Source organism: Rattus norvegicus, chromosome 7 (assembly GCF_021556685.1).
Source record: "Rattus norvegicus strain SHRSP/BbbUtx chromosome 7, alternate assembly SHRSP_T2T, whole genome shotgun sequence".
Taxonomy (NCBI): domain Eukaryota; kingdom Metazoa; phylum Chordata; class Mammalia; order Rodentia; family Muridae; genus Rattus; species Rattus norvegicus.
The window spans coordinates 82,546,477-82,563,484 of NC_141540.1; the positions used below are offsets into that span (position 1 = coordinate 82,546,477).

At 40.4% G+C, this 17,008-nt stretch overlaps 1 protein-coding gene and 1 long non-coding RNA gene across 23 annotated transcripts in view; one reads left to right on the top strand and one right to left on the bottom strand.

Moving 5' to 3' along the window:
• The window catches only part of Oxr1 (oxidation resistance 1), a 434,885-nt gene that overhangs the window by 335,991 nt on the left and 81,886 nt on the right, over nucleotides 1-17,008 (top strand).
• The window catches only part of LOC120093810 (uncharacterized), a 42,026-nt gene that overhangs the window by 17,214 nt on the left and 7,804 nt on the right, over nucleotides 1-17,008 (bottom strand). For 4 of the 8 annotated variants that reach the window (XR_015624776.1, XR_015624775.1, XR_015624777.1 and 1 more), the window contains exon 3: nucleotides 16,845-16,921. This is a non-coding gene — a long non-coding RNA (uncharacterized LOC120093810). Of the gene's footprint in view, nucleotides 1-9,998; nucleotides 14,156-16,844; nucleotides 16,922-17,008 lie in introns of those variants that run through there. The other 4 variants (XR_015624772.1, XR_015624774.1, XR_015624779.1 and 1 more) reach the window with 3 other exon arrangements.

The window sequence follows — 17,008 nt, forward strand, 5'->3', positions numbered from 1 at the left end:
CACTTTTTAATGAATGCATACTAACTGTACAAAGCATGAAGTTTCTCTATGACGTTTCCATCCATTCATAAATACACTTTGATCCTATTCACTCCAACTGTCACTCACCTCTGCCCCTCCCTCTCTCAGATCACTTACAGTCCTTCCTTCACCTTCAAGCCTTTCTTTCCCCTAAACCCCACATGACAGCAATCACATCATGCATGTTTTGTGCAGCTTGGCTTTCATTTAACACAATGAAATTCAACACAATTTCCATCCATTTTCCTAAAAGTGATATCATTGAGTTCTTCTTTGTGGCTATGTGAAAGTCCATTGTGTATTAAGCCACATATTATATTCATTCATCCAAGCAATGTCCATCTAGGTGAGAGCCATGGCTTGCTATTTCCAGCAGTACAATTGTACACATGGATGTGAAGGGTTCCCTTAAGCAAGCTGGCTTTGACTCGTTGGGGGTATATACCACTTAGTGGAGTCAGTGGATCACAGGACATTTCTATTTTTAATTTTTGAGGAACCTCCACACTGTTTGCCATAGTGGCAGAACTAAATGTGCACCCTTACCAACAGTTAATTATCAGTTCCCTTTTCTCCCACATCTGTAAGTCAACTTTACTGAATGCATGTGGATGAAATTTCAAAATGCAAAACAAATCAAAGTCTTCAAAAATAATACCTCTCATAATTTGCATTTTTCACTTACTGGGTGACATTTTTTAACAAAAAAAAGAATATCGGAATATATTATCTGTAGTTTGAATTTTTTTCACTTTTTTCCCCCAATCTTTAATAACTTGGGTATTTCTTCTTTACATTTCGATTGTTATTCCCTTTCCCGGTTTGTAGTTTGAATTTTTAAGTAGATATAAATTGAATTATGAAAAGTCAAGTTAGTGAGAGTGATAGTTGGAGTGAATAGGATCAAAGTCTGCTATATGAGTAGTTGTGAGGTCAGATTAGGGCCATGTAGCAAACATTTAATGTATTTTCATTGCATTGTTAGTCCTTGTTATCTTAGTCATCCAGTATTTATTGAGTAGCTACTGTGTTTCTGTAATGGGCTGAATTGGGTCATTAAAGATTATAATCAATCTACTAAGAAATATCATGTGTAATAAGACTGTATTAAACATTTAGTGATTTTTCACCATAAATGCACACAGGGAGTGTAGTGTTGACATGGATATTCAATTGCCAACTGAAGAAGTAGTCCTGTCAGTGAAGCTCTAGGTTAGTCTTCAGAGGCGACTGCGTGTCTCATGTTAAAACAAGTTGTCAAAGAAAATACTCTTGTCTAAATTTAGATATGCATCCTTTGTTTTGCCAGTGTTTATTTTGTATTAATCTAGATTTTGGTTTCAGTGCAGTAGATGGATGGATCTAGCAGATGGGTAAAGAGATAGACGGGTAAAGAAGGAAGGGAAGTACTTTATCCACTGCTCCTTTTCATTTAAATCGTTGCTTCCTCTTGTGATGTAAAGATTGGTCCCACGCTACCTTTACTCCCGGCAAATGCAAATAGCATGTAAATCGTATGCAAATAGTAGAATGCTCAGCACACACAAAGTTAAGCACCACAGAACTTTGGTGGTGATGTGAGCAACACTTTTTCTGTTTCATTGCCACGCATGGAAGTCTCCCAAGTTAGTCTTAAGCAATTGAATTCCAAAATATATCTTCTGTCAACAGGTTTTCTTTAGCCTCAGTATTCTTTGTTAATTCTAACCTCCGATGTTATTCTCCATATCATTCATTATGCTAGGAAGATATATGTATGGTGCAAATACGTTTATATATCTGTAAGAAATATATGAAAGGGGTTGGGGATTTAGCTCAGTGGTAGAGCGCTTGCCTAGGTAGCGCAAGGCCCTGGGTTCGGTCCCCAGCTCCGAAAAAAAAAAAGAACCAAAAAAAAAAAAAAAGAAATATGTGAAAAAATCAAATTCAAAGGAAGAGGAGAAAAAAGAGTAAAACTATGTTGGGTTCACTGTCTACTTTGTTTCTGCGCTGATCGTCTGGGCCACAGAGGCGGACTCCTAAATTTGTGTTGATGGGATTTACTATGAGAAATTTACAAGTTGTGACTTCCCCTTGTAATTGCAGATTTCTTGTCCACGTCAATCATCTGCTATGCTTATAAAGTCAGTCATAAACTTCAGAATGACCTGTGCTATCTAGTATTACCCTCAGCCTCCTTCTGGAATGTTTTAGATTTCTTTAAATAACAAGGTTGCTTTGGAGGTGTCTTTGAACTACACTGGCCTATTCCATAAAGAGAAGGATATTCTCAGAGTTGTAAGTTCAACATTCAGTAAACTCTTTCAAGTTTACTCTCTAACTTTTTTCTTCCCAGCAAAACTGAATTTCTACTGACACCTAGAAAGCTATGTAATTCAAAAGGATTCATAGTATTTATATGATTAAACAAGCAAATTCCCTTGGTTTTATATTTTTATTATGCTGATTGCTTTTTAAAACAATTTGTACTATATATTTACTGTTTAAATTTTATGATAAACTACTAGAGACCTAGATGAGATATAAACAGTCTGAAATAATCTAAAAAAGGAGTTAATAGAGGAAAAGTAAAACACCTCCAAAGATTATAATTTACTAGATTCTGCTAGCTTCGTGATATGTGCTGCACAGAAGCTGGGGAAAGCTCTACCTAATTATAGGTGAAACAAAGAAATGTTGAAATAACAAATATCTGTAGGAAAAGATGGCAGAACCAATAATAAAATACATGCTTTTAATGAATACTTAACATGCATATATCATGGTGACCATCTAGAGTAGGAATGATCATTTCACCCATTCACAAGTGGAATAGTAAGTTATGGAAACGTATGAAACTAGTTTAAGGTGATATATGTAAGAAGTGACTGAAACAGAAATTGAGCCATACGAGTTTAATGCTAGAGCCTGCAGAGGAATCATATGCATACAGGAGGAATAGCTCCTTGAACCACACAATTCTATAAAATGTTCATACTTTAGCAAGGGAACCTGAGTCATGTTGAGCTTTATCATCATTTATTATAAAACCAAAAGTTTTGATGGAAGAATAAATTAAGTAATAACTTTGAAGAAATCATGCAAAAACTGTACATGGGGCACAGCCCAGGATAACTGGCCAACTGCAAGTCATTGACATGCAAGAAATAAGAGCAGTGAGGTCTTTGCTCGTTGTTGCTTTGGAGCACGCAGCACTTTATCCCAGCATGCTTAGCGTCACCAGGAAGCCTGTCAGTAGTAAAGTGTGCCTGGCCTTTCCCAGCCTCCATGAATCATAAGAGAACAAATGATTGATGTTCAACAGAAGACTCAGAAACACTGGTACCAATAACTAGAAACCTAAGCTGTTGTAATATGGGCCTGTGGACTAATTAAGAAATCAACTACAACAATTCATTTTAATCAATAGAGAACTTTGGTCAAGAGTTAGTTATCAAATTCTGCCAAAGAAAAGAGATAGATTTCACTAAGCATTATAATGGCCCTTTAAACTTAAGGATGAATGCCCAGATCTTTAAAGGTTAGATGTGTATACTTAAGCACAAATGTCTGGAGTTTTCCTTAGGATGTTTCAGCAAAGACAGTAGATGTAAAGTTATGCAAACATGACAAAACTTTAAAAAATTGATGAGTTTCTGTCACTGGCTATTCCATCTTGCTACTTTTGGGTGTGTTAGAATCTTCCATAACCTTGTTCAAAGACAAAAAGGATTAGTTTTGTGCCTGAGCGATTTTATAAATAGATGTAAAAGAGAATTTTCATATAGTAAGAGGGGATAATGATTTAAGTCCAAAATCTTTCTCCAAAGTATTTTAAATACAGGACAACTCATTTGGACTGGGGCAATTTTAGACACCATCTTTAGAAATCGGCTAAGTATCCTTTCTCGAAATTGATCCCCTGGTAGGTGTGATTCTCAGTGGATGTGGGCTATGGGTTGAGATTTAATGCCACAGTTACAGGTTGAACAAAACTAGGATGATACCTCTGAGCTCACGTGTCTTCTTGGGGCCTGCTTTCTTGGCAGTTCACCGTAGTGGCTCACTGATGAGCTGCTGTGCCACCTACTCACTGACAGCAAGCATTTACCAGGGAGTCCTGTAGTAAGCTCATTCTTCTGAGGATCCGTGCGTGTACAATCTAAGGCCTTTGAAGTGTGTGACCAATTAGAACCCTTTAAGCTGGTATATATTTGTCATGTAGAAAGACATGCCTTTCAAGACTGTATATAAATCCCTCGCTGTACTTGTCCACCATAAAGTGTATCTTATTTTTCTCTCTGAAAATGAATTCCACAAACTATTAAAAACCAAACCCATTTCAAACTTATATAGCTGTGTTTATGGTATCCATATGCTTTTTTTGTAGAAATTTGAGAGCAGGTCTCAGAGAGTAGAAAATACATCCATCCAACATTCCCAGAGGTGGACAGCATACTGCCTGTATGTGAAGAACCGATATCTGACTAATTTAGGAGGCAGCCTGGCTTGGCAAAGTGAGTCAGGAAATCAGCATGGATTTGCTTCAGGAACCCCCATCTCAAATACAACCTCCCACCCTCCCACCCCCCATTACACTTATGTGTATTGATTTGAACTTGAGAATTGTCCAGAACAGTAGTTCTCAACCTGCGGGGTGTGACTTTTTTCAGGGTCACCTACGACCAACAAAAAACACAGATACTTACATTATAATTCATAACTAGCAAAATTATAGTTATAAAGTAGCAACAAAAAGAAATGTTATAGTTAGTGGTCACCACAACATCAGGAACTCTATGAAAGGGTCATAGTACTAGGAAGGCTGAGTACCACTGATATTGAAAAATCTAAGATTTTCATTTAGACAAACATAGATTAGAAAAAATATGTGAGCAGTTAAGTAGGCCATTGGAGAAAACACCAGTTGCAGCTCTGAGGCAGAGTCGCTGATACTCATGCTGACTCTGACACGTCAGGCAAACACGCCCACCACCTCAGGCTTCCTACAGCAGAAAGCCACAGTACTTAGATGTGCATGATTTTCAAGTTTGTAGATGCTTGTTCTTTTGTTGTTGTTGTTGTTGTTCTTCTTCTTCTTCTTCCTCCTCCTCCTCCTCCTCCTCCTCCTCCTCCTCCTCCTCCTACTCCTCCCCCCTCTTCTGTATTGTCCCAGAGAATACCTAGCCCATTGCTTCTTTCTGATCCCTTAACAAGAGTAGTGCCTGCCTAACCTGGGAGTCCATTAAGTCCATTCCTTTGGCCTCTACAAAGATGCTACACATATCCTTCTATCCCCCAGTTGTCTGCCGTGCAGCACATCTGTTATAATTTTCACATAGACAATTGGAATTCGAATAGTTAACATTGCCAATCTCTTTGCTACCATTAAAATTATTATAAAATTATAGGTATATTTGAGACTTGACATGCTTCTACTAATGAGGGTGGATTTGTGAGGGAGCATGTAAGTTTTAAAGTTTACAGACTCAAAGTATTAAATACTATGTGTCTGAAATCTTCTTTCCTTTTCCTATTTGCAAAATTATTACAGCTAAAGGAAAGCTTTCCTGATGTACTCACACATAAGTGAGCATTTTTGTGTACATGTAAATAGGTTCTCTTCAGAAATAAGCTATGGTATAATACAGTTTAATAATCATGTCCTTTCAAGGTAAGATCAGAATTAAGGCATAAATGTGAACACATGTCAGATACTGGATTTGTCATCTTGATATGGAAGCCAGTAATATTACAGACAATTCAAAGGACAATAAATGGACCTATTTGTAGATGGAGATCATTGCAATGAGTTTGCGGGTGAACGCACACTTTTCTACTGCTGGGAGAAGTTCACGTCAATGCCTATTGGACAGAATTTTTATAGATAAGAATGCCTTTATTTATAGGCAAGAATGATTTTGCATTATTATTATTAGCTATTTGAAGAATAGAACTGTAAATTAGTTTCTGTAGAATCTAAATTCTATGACTTACCAAAGCACAGTCTAGTTTCAATTATAAATTCTTTTTAAGCAACTGATAAGTATCTAGCTCTAAGTACACACCACACCCGTGGAGGCTCCCTACTGCTAATAATCAAAGGTCTAGGACCCTTGGGCTGACATTCACAATTTAGATGCAACCCCTTTCCAACATTTTCTACTGTCTAGGCCAGCATCCATATACACTATTAATTTGGCTAAAATTAATGACATATCCCCAAGTTCTAATAGTATACCTAGATATTGACTTCTCTTCCTAGAAGTAGTGATGTGCTTTATCAGCCCTAGGGAGGAATTCTTTTGGTAATAAGATTTTAAAAATTAACTAGTTTGTTTTTGTTATGTAATACCTATGACTGTCTTTTGGCTTGGTCTTTGGATGGCCTGTTAGAAGACCTTAGTCAAAAACAGACATCTCAAAAAACATAACAGAGAAGTACTACACAAAGCTGAAGACAAGTGAGAGGAAGATTCAGGTTTTATGAGTTCACAGATGTAACAGGAGTTAGCTTAAAACTCATGCAGAGATCCACAGCCAAACATTAGATGGAGCTGGGGGAATCTTGTGTAAGTTTCTGGAAAGATGGAGGGACCTGAAATGGGTAGAAACTCCACAGGAAGACCAATAGAGTTGATTAATCTGGACCATTATGGGCAACCACTAACCAAAGAACATACAATGGCTGGACCTAGGCCCCTTTGCACATATGTAGTAGATGTGTAGCTTGGGACATGCGAATCCCCCAACAACTGGAGCTGGGCCTTACCCTGACTCTGTCGCCTGCCTGTGGATCATGTTGCCCTAAGTAGGCTGCCTCATCTGGCCTCAGTGAGACAGGATATGCCTAGTTCTGCAATGACTTGAGATGCCAGGGTGGGTTGATACCCAGTGGGGACCTACCTCTTCTCAGAAGAGAAGGGAGAGGGGATGATGGGAGTGGCTGTGTGAAGGAGGTACTGGGAGGAAGAGGTGCTGTGATCAGGATGTAAAGTAAATAAGCAAATAAACAGGGAAAAAAACTAAATATTCAGAAAGTTTCTGTTTTCTGGGGCCAACCATTGGTGAATTGCAGTAAGGAGTACTTCTGGTCAAAGGCTTCACCAGGCTTGAGGACATAGCAGATAGGGAGTTTTCCAAGCCTAGTTTAAAGCATGTTTTGAAGTATCATGACTTGTCTAGGATTGAACAAGGATATTGATATAGTTGCTTGGGATTCTTAAAACAAGATGGGTATTTAAGGTAGTATTCAAAGATGTCTAGTGTGTCCTTTAACTAATGTTTTATCCTGTGAGTTGGTATCATTCACAGTGTTCCTAGATGATCTGTAAGGCAAGAAGGTAATAAAGCCATATTGCTGTACCATCACTTACACCAGTGCTTCCCATTCCAAAAGAAAGACACATAAAGCGAAAACAAGTAACGAACAATGTGAATGAGAGGCATTGGCAAGGCAGACACAGCGAATTCTGAGTAAGAACCTAATGATCTTCCTGCCATCTCCAGAGTCAGAGATCCCGAGATTGTGAATCTGTTTCTCAAGTTCACTTCTAGTACTCCGAAGAAAAGGTACTGGGTTAAACCTACCCCTCATTGTTCTCTATCTGTTGCATACTAACACCCCTAGAACCCACACATAGACTTTTACATGTGTGCTGTAAATACCATCAAACTGTGGGGAAATGGAAATCATATCAATGTTACTACTGGGTACGGCACAAAAAAATATGAATTTATATGTTTCATTTAACTCCATTTTAGGTTCCCATGTTATAGTTTGAATTGCTGTGTCTTTTGAAATGTTGGCTATTAAAGATGTGGGCAATAGCTGATGGATCTATGCTATGCTATGTTATGCTATGCTGCGCTATGCTACGCTACGCTACGCTACTCTACTCTACTCTACTCTACTCTACTCTACTCTACTCTATGCTACTCTACTCTACACTACTCTACCCTACACTACTCTACTCTACTCTATGCTACTCTACTCTACGCTACGCTACTCTACTCTACTCTACTCTACTCTACTCTACTCTACTCTATGCTACTCTACTCTACACTACTCTACACTACTCTACCCTACACTACTCTACTCTATGCTACTCTACTCTACGCTACTCTACTCTACTCTACTCTATGCTACTCTACTCTACACTACTCTACTCTACACTACTCTACCCTACACTACTCTACTCTACTCTATGCTACTCTACTCTACGCTACGCTACTCTACTCTACACTACTCTACCCTATGCTACTCTACTCTACTCATGCTACTCTACGCTACGCTACGCTACTCTATTCTGTTCTAACGATGGATTCATGAAAGTGCTGGCCTCGTATTCTATTGATGAATTTATGGCTGAATTGGTTATTGGGAGGCAAGACTTCTTAGAAGAATTAGGTGAAATAGAATACGCCTTATTTCCTTCCCTCCTCTCTCCTCCTCTGCCTCCCCCCACCCCCGTCTCTCTTACCTCCGATGAAATGTGCAGCTTCGCTCCACACATTTCTTTTTTTTTATTGGATATATTTAGTTTACATTTCAAATGCTATCTCCTTTCCTGGTTTCCCTTCCATAAACCTGTTATCCCATCCCCCCTACCCTATGAGGGTGTTCCCCCACCCACCCACCCACCCCTTCCAGCCTCCCCACCCTGACATTCCCCTACACTGGGAGGGATTCCAGCCTTGGCAGGATCAAGGGCTTCTCCTTCCATTGATGGCCATCCTCTGCTACATATGCAGCTGGTGCCATGGATCTGTCCATGTGTGCTCTTTGGATGGTGGTTTAGTCCCTGGGAGCTCTGGTTGGTTGATATTGTTGTTCTTATGGGGTTTCAAACCCCTTTAGCTCCTTCAGTCCTTTGTCTAATTCCTCCAATGGGGACCCCATTTTCAGTTCAATGGTTGGCTGGGAGCATCCACCTCTGTATTTGTCATGCTGAGCCTCTCAGGAGACAGCTATATCAAATTCCTGTCAGCATGGACTTCTTGGCATTGTTGGTGTAAGTATATAGGCTGGATCCCCAGGTGGGGCAGTCTCTGGATGGCCTTTCCTTCAGTCTCTGCTCTAAACTTTGTCTCCATATCTTCTTCTGTGAGTATTTTGTTCCCCCTTCTAAGAACGACTGCAGCATCCACACTGTGGTTGTCCTTCTTGAGCTTCATGTGGTCTGTGGATTGTATCTTGGGTAATCCAAGCTTTTGGGCTAATATCCACTTATCAGTGAGTGCATACCACGTGTGTTTTTGGGTGATTGGGTTACCCCACTCAGGATGATGTTTTCTTCACACATTTCTATACCATGATCTCCTTCTCCCCTCCATCCAAGCATCTAAGCAACTAAACTTCTGAAATTTGAACCAAAATGAAACTTTCCTTTGTTTTTCATGGATTTTCCACAGCAACATGAAGCTGACACACATGCTAATTAAGATCATTATGCTGCTGATAAAACAGATAACACTCCTTGGCACCCAGGCCTCTGCATAGAGCTCTTTTATATTTGCTGTTAGTTTTTTGGACTAAGCTTAGCATTAGTGACATTTCATCCATACTGTGTTTTTGCTGATTCTCTTATGAACTCTTTTCCCTTGTCCCCACCCTCACCACAACACCCACTGGCCGCCTTTCTTCCCCACTAACCACCCTCCTTCTCCTTCATGTAACATGCATTGAACTGTTTTTTCTTTTTTAGAACTTATGATTGATTCATTTGGGAAAAAGTAGTGAGTGTGTCAACTTTAAAGCACAGCAATTCTCTGTTTAAAAATAACACAGACACTCACACATATGTAAATACACACTCTTATACACTCATACAAAGAGACACACACAGACATACACACACATATAGTCTCACACACACAGAGAGAGGGAGAGAGAGAATAGCAAGTAATACTTTGAGAAGAAAATCAAACTATAATCTTCTATGGCACAATCATCTCTTTGCAAATCAATGTTTAGAAGCATGGATATATTAATGTTCCATCTGAGAAAATAAATTTAATCTTTTGAAGCCCAAATTCTGCCATGGAATAATGTTTAAGTACAATTGTTTAAAGAAATATTTTTCAAAATGTTAACCAAATGCATACCATATTTAAACATAATATTTGAAAGAATATCAAGCATACTTTTACAAGTTTCCAAATCAAATGAAAACATTTGCAGAGTATAAAGTTAAATTTACTTAGCTTTACTCATGACAAGCTATGATCCACTTTCTATCAAATCATGGAGGTAAAATTCATTTCAAAGTCTATGAGTTAGAGTTTCAGGGAAACATCTGCACAGATGGCAGTGAGGCTATATAGCCCTCAAACACAAGCTATCATAGAAACAGTGCTCATGTACAGGGGTGGTAGTTATGGAAACATCTGCATGGATGGCAGTGCAGCTGTACAGCCCTCAAACACAGGCTATCACATAAACAGTGCTCATGTACAGGGTGGTAGCTAAGGAAACATCAGTCTCTTTACAGTGAGCTAGTTCTCACACAGCTGCCTTCTCCCCGTAACATATGGCCACATATCACACCCCTTTCTCAGTCCCAGATTCTCTGTGCTAATTGCAGCTAAGCTCAATTGGAATAAAGAGGACTTCAGAGATGGGTGCCTTAAATGGAGCCACAAAGCTTTGGAAGCTATTAGGCAAAAACCAAAACAAAACAAAGAACACTTAAGGCTGAAAGAAAAAGCACAGAAAGGCATGTTTTAAACTAGGAGCGGCAGCCTGTCCCTCCCCCTCTCTGTGAAAAACACCAGGACCAAAGGAGGAAGGCTGTCTCTACTGCAGAGCACAGCAAGTGCACGTGTTAAAGGTGTTAGATAATGTGACCAGATGCAGGATAAAATAAGACTGTCTTAAAACACATTACAGAAAGTTCCCAGGGACAGGATGTGGCTAAGAGTGTTTAATCTTTCCTAACATTGCTTCAAACTGTATTTTCAATGTGGGCTCTCCTGGCATTTGAATCTGGACATTGAAGGGCACCCTGAGCATTGTGCTTTTGTGGGCAGCATCCTTAGCCTCAACCTAGGATATTCCAGGAGCTTTGTTTAGCAGAATCTTCATGTTTCCCCATGTCCTCCCTGTGGGTGGGTTGAAAAACTTAATAAGTAAAATGAGGTGACACCTAGGTAAATCTGAATTCCAGACAAACAGCAAGAGACATTTTTTGGTCTAGGCGTGACCCATATAAATACTGTTTATCAGAAATATACCATTAACTTGACTCCTGATCATCTAGAAGCCACAGTTGAACAGACAGTGAAATATTGCACCTGAAAACCCCTGCGTTATTGTCTCTCAGTAAGTTGAAAGAGCATACACAGGAGGTTCTTGACAATGCACCTGATATTATCTCCTTCCTGCGAGTCTCAGGCCCTGGCCTCCTGGTTACACAGGGCCACTCTATGACCTCAGACAGACAAACGTGCTCTTGCTCTTCCCTTCTTGCTCCCACTCTGTCCCCTCGTCCCTTGCCCCCTCTCTCCCCATTCCCTTTCCCCTCCTCTCTCCATGTGCTCATGGCTGACCTCTACTTCTCTACTCCTCTCTCTCTCCCTCCCTCCTTCCCTCGGCCCTCTCTACCTTTCTCTCCCTCTATGATCCTCTCAACTCCCCTCCCCATGCCCCGAATAAACTCTATTCTATATTTAAAAAAACAAACAAAAACAACAAAAACCAAACAAACGAACAACAACAACAAAAAGACAAATGCAAGTTACACTTGAAGCAATATGTGAAAACCCTTAGTGCTATGCATCTCATAGGAAACAACACATCTTCATTGCCCTTTCCCGTGATTCGTCACAAGATGTTGTTGCTGTAGTGGATTAACCCATTCTAATTGCCCTGCAGCATCAGCACGAGTTTCTTGCTACCTGCGCAAGAAACTGGATTCTCCAATGAAAGACACATACACAAGAAGCCTTATATTTAATATGCCGTAAGCAGCTAAATGGTTGGGCTACTCTCAAACTTCTATGCAGCTAACACACTCTCCCCTCTGATATTCCTGATTTATTATTTACTAACACCTATATTCCATCCTTGTTGCCCCAGTCTGCAGCCCTCCTGGGCCATGATCCATGCTCAACTCTCAGGTGCTGGCTGTCTCTCTGTCCTGAGCTTCTCAGGCCTGAGCCTTCTGCTTTCCTGGCATGGCTGTTCTGTCTTTTTTCTCCCCTCCATTCCCTTGCCCAGGAAATCTAAAATCCAGCCTCTGGCTCACTTCCTAGCCATTGGCCACTGTCAACTTTATTTACCAATTAGAACTAAGTTGGGGCCGGGACCCACAGTGTCTTACAGGCAGGATTCTCATGCAATTTGGGAACTCATAATGCAAGCATTAAACAAAATTCACAGCACATTGTCATATTTATTCTTCTCTGGAGTAGTTTCACTAAGAAGACAGAGAACTACAAGAGTCATAGCGGGAAGCCTTCAGTGACTCCAAATCTTGTTTGTGCACTGCAGTATCTGAGAAGTTTCTTGCTGGGTATCCAATGACAGACAAGCCCACATTTCATGGATCTGGGTGTGGCCTGCATGTGGGGCTTTTCAAAACTTGTCAGGTATCCAAAAATGTGTAGCAATGGCTGAGTGGCTTGGAGAAAATAGTATCATGTAATAATTGGTGCTCTAGTAATGAAGAAAGGAAGGAAGCTAGCCTAATTCCTTCGTGTTTGGGGGCTGTGGAACACCTTGGGTAAAATGCAGGGGAAAAAAAACAAGTATTTCTACCATTCAGTCAACAAATACAGATCTGAGTGGCAGGCCACGTTCATAAGAGTGAAAAAAATCTCTGTCCTCATTGAAGTACTACAGAAAGACAGGAAATATACAGGAGTCATTGAAATCTAATTTGAAAGTCTAAAACAGCAAAGACAGCACCAACAATGATCAAGCTCTTGAAAGAAGGTATGGAGAACCCTAAAGAGAAAGGAAATTGGACAGAAACTAGGTAATCTGACAAGGTATTTGCTCAATTGGCACATAAAAGTAACATAAGCAGGAATGACACATTGCCAGGTATAAATCAGTAAATACAGTGGCAGAAAATTTGTCAGCAAGTGTCAGCAAGGCCATAGCCTAGTGTGAGATTTTAAATAGATAAACTCACCAGTGGGGACATCACACATTAACACCAGACAGACAAGACAGGAGAGAATCTCTTTTGAGGAAGATCTACAGTGTTTATAGTAGAATTAGAAGAGCAAACTTGCCATTGTGTTTCCTTCTTCGCAATCAGTAACAAGGAACTGGATTAAGAACAAAAGTGCTAGACTGTACAAATGTATAAGCTAAGGTTAGTGAGGATATGCACACAGGATACCTACAGGGACTCTACATGAATGCAAACTCCCTGGTTCGGGAGAGTGAGTTCCTGAGGATTCTCATATGTGGCCTTTGATAATACATTTGGAGGAATTACGATATAGCTGGGAAACATATACTCTACCTTGTAACAAACATAAATTTATGGGAGGAAATATGTTAGAATTTTGTGTTGTAGTCAGATCTTAACATGCAGTTTCTGAGAGTGGCTAAGTGAAGGCTGGTTCTCTCTGGGTAGATCTGGGCATCTAGGTACACTTATTAGTTCCTTGGCCATTTCAGCTCCTTCCTCGTCTTTTCTTCCTCCTCCTGTTTGAAGCAAGGGCTCCTTGTGGAATGTAGGCTGGCTGTACCCAGGCTGACCTCAGATTCACAATCTCCCTGTCACAGCACCCAAGTACTAGAACTACAGGTATGTGCACTTGCTTTGGTTTAGATCTGTGTAACTCGGAGCTGGCGTCTTATACCACCATACTCGTACTCATACTCTGCTGTAAGGATGCTGAGGAAAAGGAGCAGAGGACCATCAACTGGAGCTCTTCTGTGATGGATCTGCCAACAATGCACATCATTTTTGCAATCCATCTTGGGGTACGAAATCAGTCTCTTGAGGACCCCTGACCAAAGGGAATCTGAGAAGTACTGTGTTGGTTGGTATGTCCTTAGGAAGAGAAATCGTCAGTGACAGCTAGCTAGTCTCTATCTGCATGACAGAAGCTCTGCAAAACAACTGAGGCTGGGCGGACAAGCTGAGTGTACTGGCTTCTTTTCCTGTTGCAACAGGTACGGAAGGCATGGTGTCTGAAGGAGAAGGCTGGTTAGTCACAGGGCATCCATACTCAGGAAGCAGAGAGGAAGAGAACAGGAAGTGGAGCAGGGCCATAAAACTTCAAGGTCGTCCGCAGTGACCCACTACCTCTAGTGAGGCTTCCCAAACAGCTCCACCAGTTGGAGACCAAAAACACACTAGCTTATGGGGAATACTGCACAAAATACCAACTTTCTGAAAATGGTATTAAATTGTAGTTGAAGGATATAAGAACATTGTAGACTTGAAATAATTTGAGGGGAGGAAGATCAGTTGAACTCCAAATTTTAATTTCTTTTACCCAGTCAGAGACAAATCTTCAGTTAATAAATAAAACCATCATCTAGTGGATTCATTCAGAAGTAGTTTTATCTTGCTCCTTAAAACTCTCCTCACATTTGATTCAATATTTACCTGAACAGTGGAGGCAGATTTGTGACTGATTCTATCTAAAGGGACATTAAAATGGCACTATGGATGACATAGATTTAAAGTGATCTCAGCAGGCCAGAATAGATCAACAAAAATTTTCTGAAGCAAACCAGAGTAAAGACCCCTAGGCCTTTGGGGATCATAAGTTCTTTTACAACCTTTCATCTCTGTTATGAAGCCCACAGCAGCCTCAGACAATAAGTGACTGGACATGGTTGTGTTACAATAAGATGCATTACAATGTCCAGACTGGATCCATAGGCAATGTGCCTAACGCTGCATTATTTATCATGTGTTCTTTACTCGCGTAGATTAACTTCCTAGTGGGCATTATGTGCTTGTTTTATGTAAAAGTTTAATTTCAACTGATCAATCCTTCAGAAAAGCTGTAGCTCACTTCACAGCTGAATAACCATGACCGTCCTGGCTCTTCACCAATGTTTGGGTGAACAGGGAGAGGGACAATTAGTGCCTGAATGAAATATGGATGGAAATCTGGTGTTTCAGCACTAACTATGGGGAAGCCCTGGATTCTTCAGATCTCTTAACCCAATGGGAGATATACTGCACTTCCCTGGCCCTTGTCTACCTAGAAGAAAAGCTAATGAAGCTAGTGAAGTCCAGATAAATGTATAGACCCTTCGCAAGCTTGATGTTATGGTTGATACTAATATCTTATAGGTAAGATCTTGGGTTTCAGCTCCAACTCCACCACCTCCATCACCACCTCCTCCTCCACCACCACCACCTCCTCCTCCACCTCCACCACCTCCACCTCCACCTCCTCCACCTCCACCTCCTCCACCACCTCCACCACAACCTCCTTCACCACCACCTCCACCTCCTCCACCTCCACCACCACCTCCACCTCCACCACCTCCACCACCACCTCCACCACCACCACCTCCATCGCCACCACCATCACTGCCACCTATAGTTCTGGAAGACCTCTGATATACTTTTATATGAGACAAATATGTGAAATCTAATACTGGATTTTGCAAACATGTTTAATAACTTCAAATTCATATTTTCTGATTGAAAAGGTATTTATCAAGAGAACTGGGGTAATTTGACACTAAGTTCTTATAATGTAAATCACAGATAACTGACGTCAGCTTTAGTGCCTCTCCAGTCTACCCTTTTCATTTTGGTTCTTTGATGGTTTGTTTCTGGTTATATGGCATTAAGCAGATCCTTCTCGGCACACACAAGAGAACGATTTCAGGCTCGAGATCTCAGAATATTCTTCAGCAGGTGTAAGGTGCTTAAAACCCAAATGGATTACCCTGACAATATCAATTATGCTGTCTTCTTGCATAGGATTTAATAATGCAAGGTAAACATCACCTTTCTGAGTAAGCTAAGTTTCAATGACAGCATTAAATTAACTCCTAAACCTCAGTAACTTGTGATACAGACTTAATTTCTTAATAAACTTCTTGATTATATCTTGAGTTCTACAAAATGACTCAGGGATTGACTTATGGTCCAATACTTTGCTTTTGTACCATCTAGAACACGTCCTCTATTGGGCGCTGAGGCAAGAGCAACATGACTCTGGAGAGTAAAATGCATCTTGTTTTTCAAAACATGTTCCCAAGCATATGTTTCAAGCATATACATAATTTCTTCTCTGTGACTGCCAGAATTAAATTTTTTATTTTAGTCTTGGATTGCAAAGAAACAAATATGTAAAATCCCTTGGAAGAACTGTGTTTAAGCAGCATCTTCAACTTGCCTAATAGTTTAAAAAATGCAGATTCATGAGTTCTCACTCTGTAATCTGAGAATTGGTGTGTCTGGGTATAGCTGGGGAATGTGCGTTTTAAAAAGTCCTGCAGCTGATTCTCATTATCAACAGGAAGTAAAAATCACAGTGTCTGCAGTATTGGGCTGGACTAAAGAGGAGGGAGCAAATAGCTTTGTATGGTATTTAATGAGAAAACATGCTTGCATGTGTCCACATATTATGCCGTGTGTTAGCAGGGATAGTTCAATCCAGTGTCCTAACAATACATGGATTTCTCTGTATATTTTAGCATCCTTAAGCTCACCCCTTCCTTCCCAGTTGCTAGGAAACACATAAAAAACTAGAAACAAGTATAAAGTGACAGCCAATCAGTCCCTGCTGAGTTTAGTCAGTAATTGTCACTATGGTGCTGACACCCGAGTGCTTGGGTACAGGGTGGGATGGATGGATGTGGCTTGCTCGCTTCACCAGTGGGGTAGCCATAGGGTCATATTTACCTGTATGCCTGCTAGAGTAGCACAGACTGCAATTTCAAATGTGGATGTATTGCTGGGTCTGCTCATTTCTGGGGAGACTGGGAAGTGAAAATAAGAAAGAAAAGCAGCAAGTGGTCAGTGCCTGATACACTGTGAAATCAAAGCTCTCAGTTTACTGACGGATC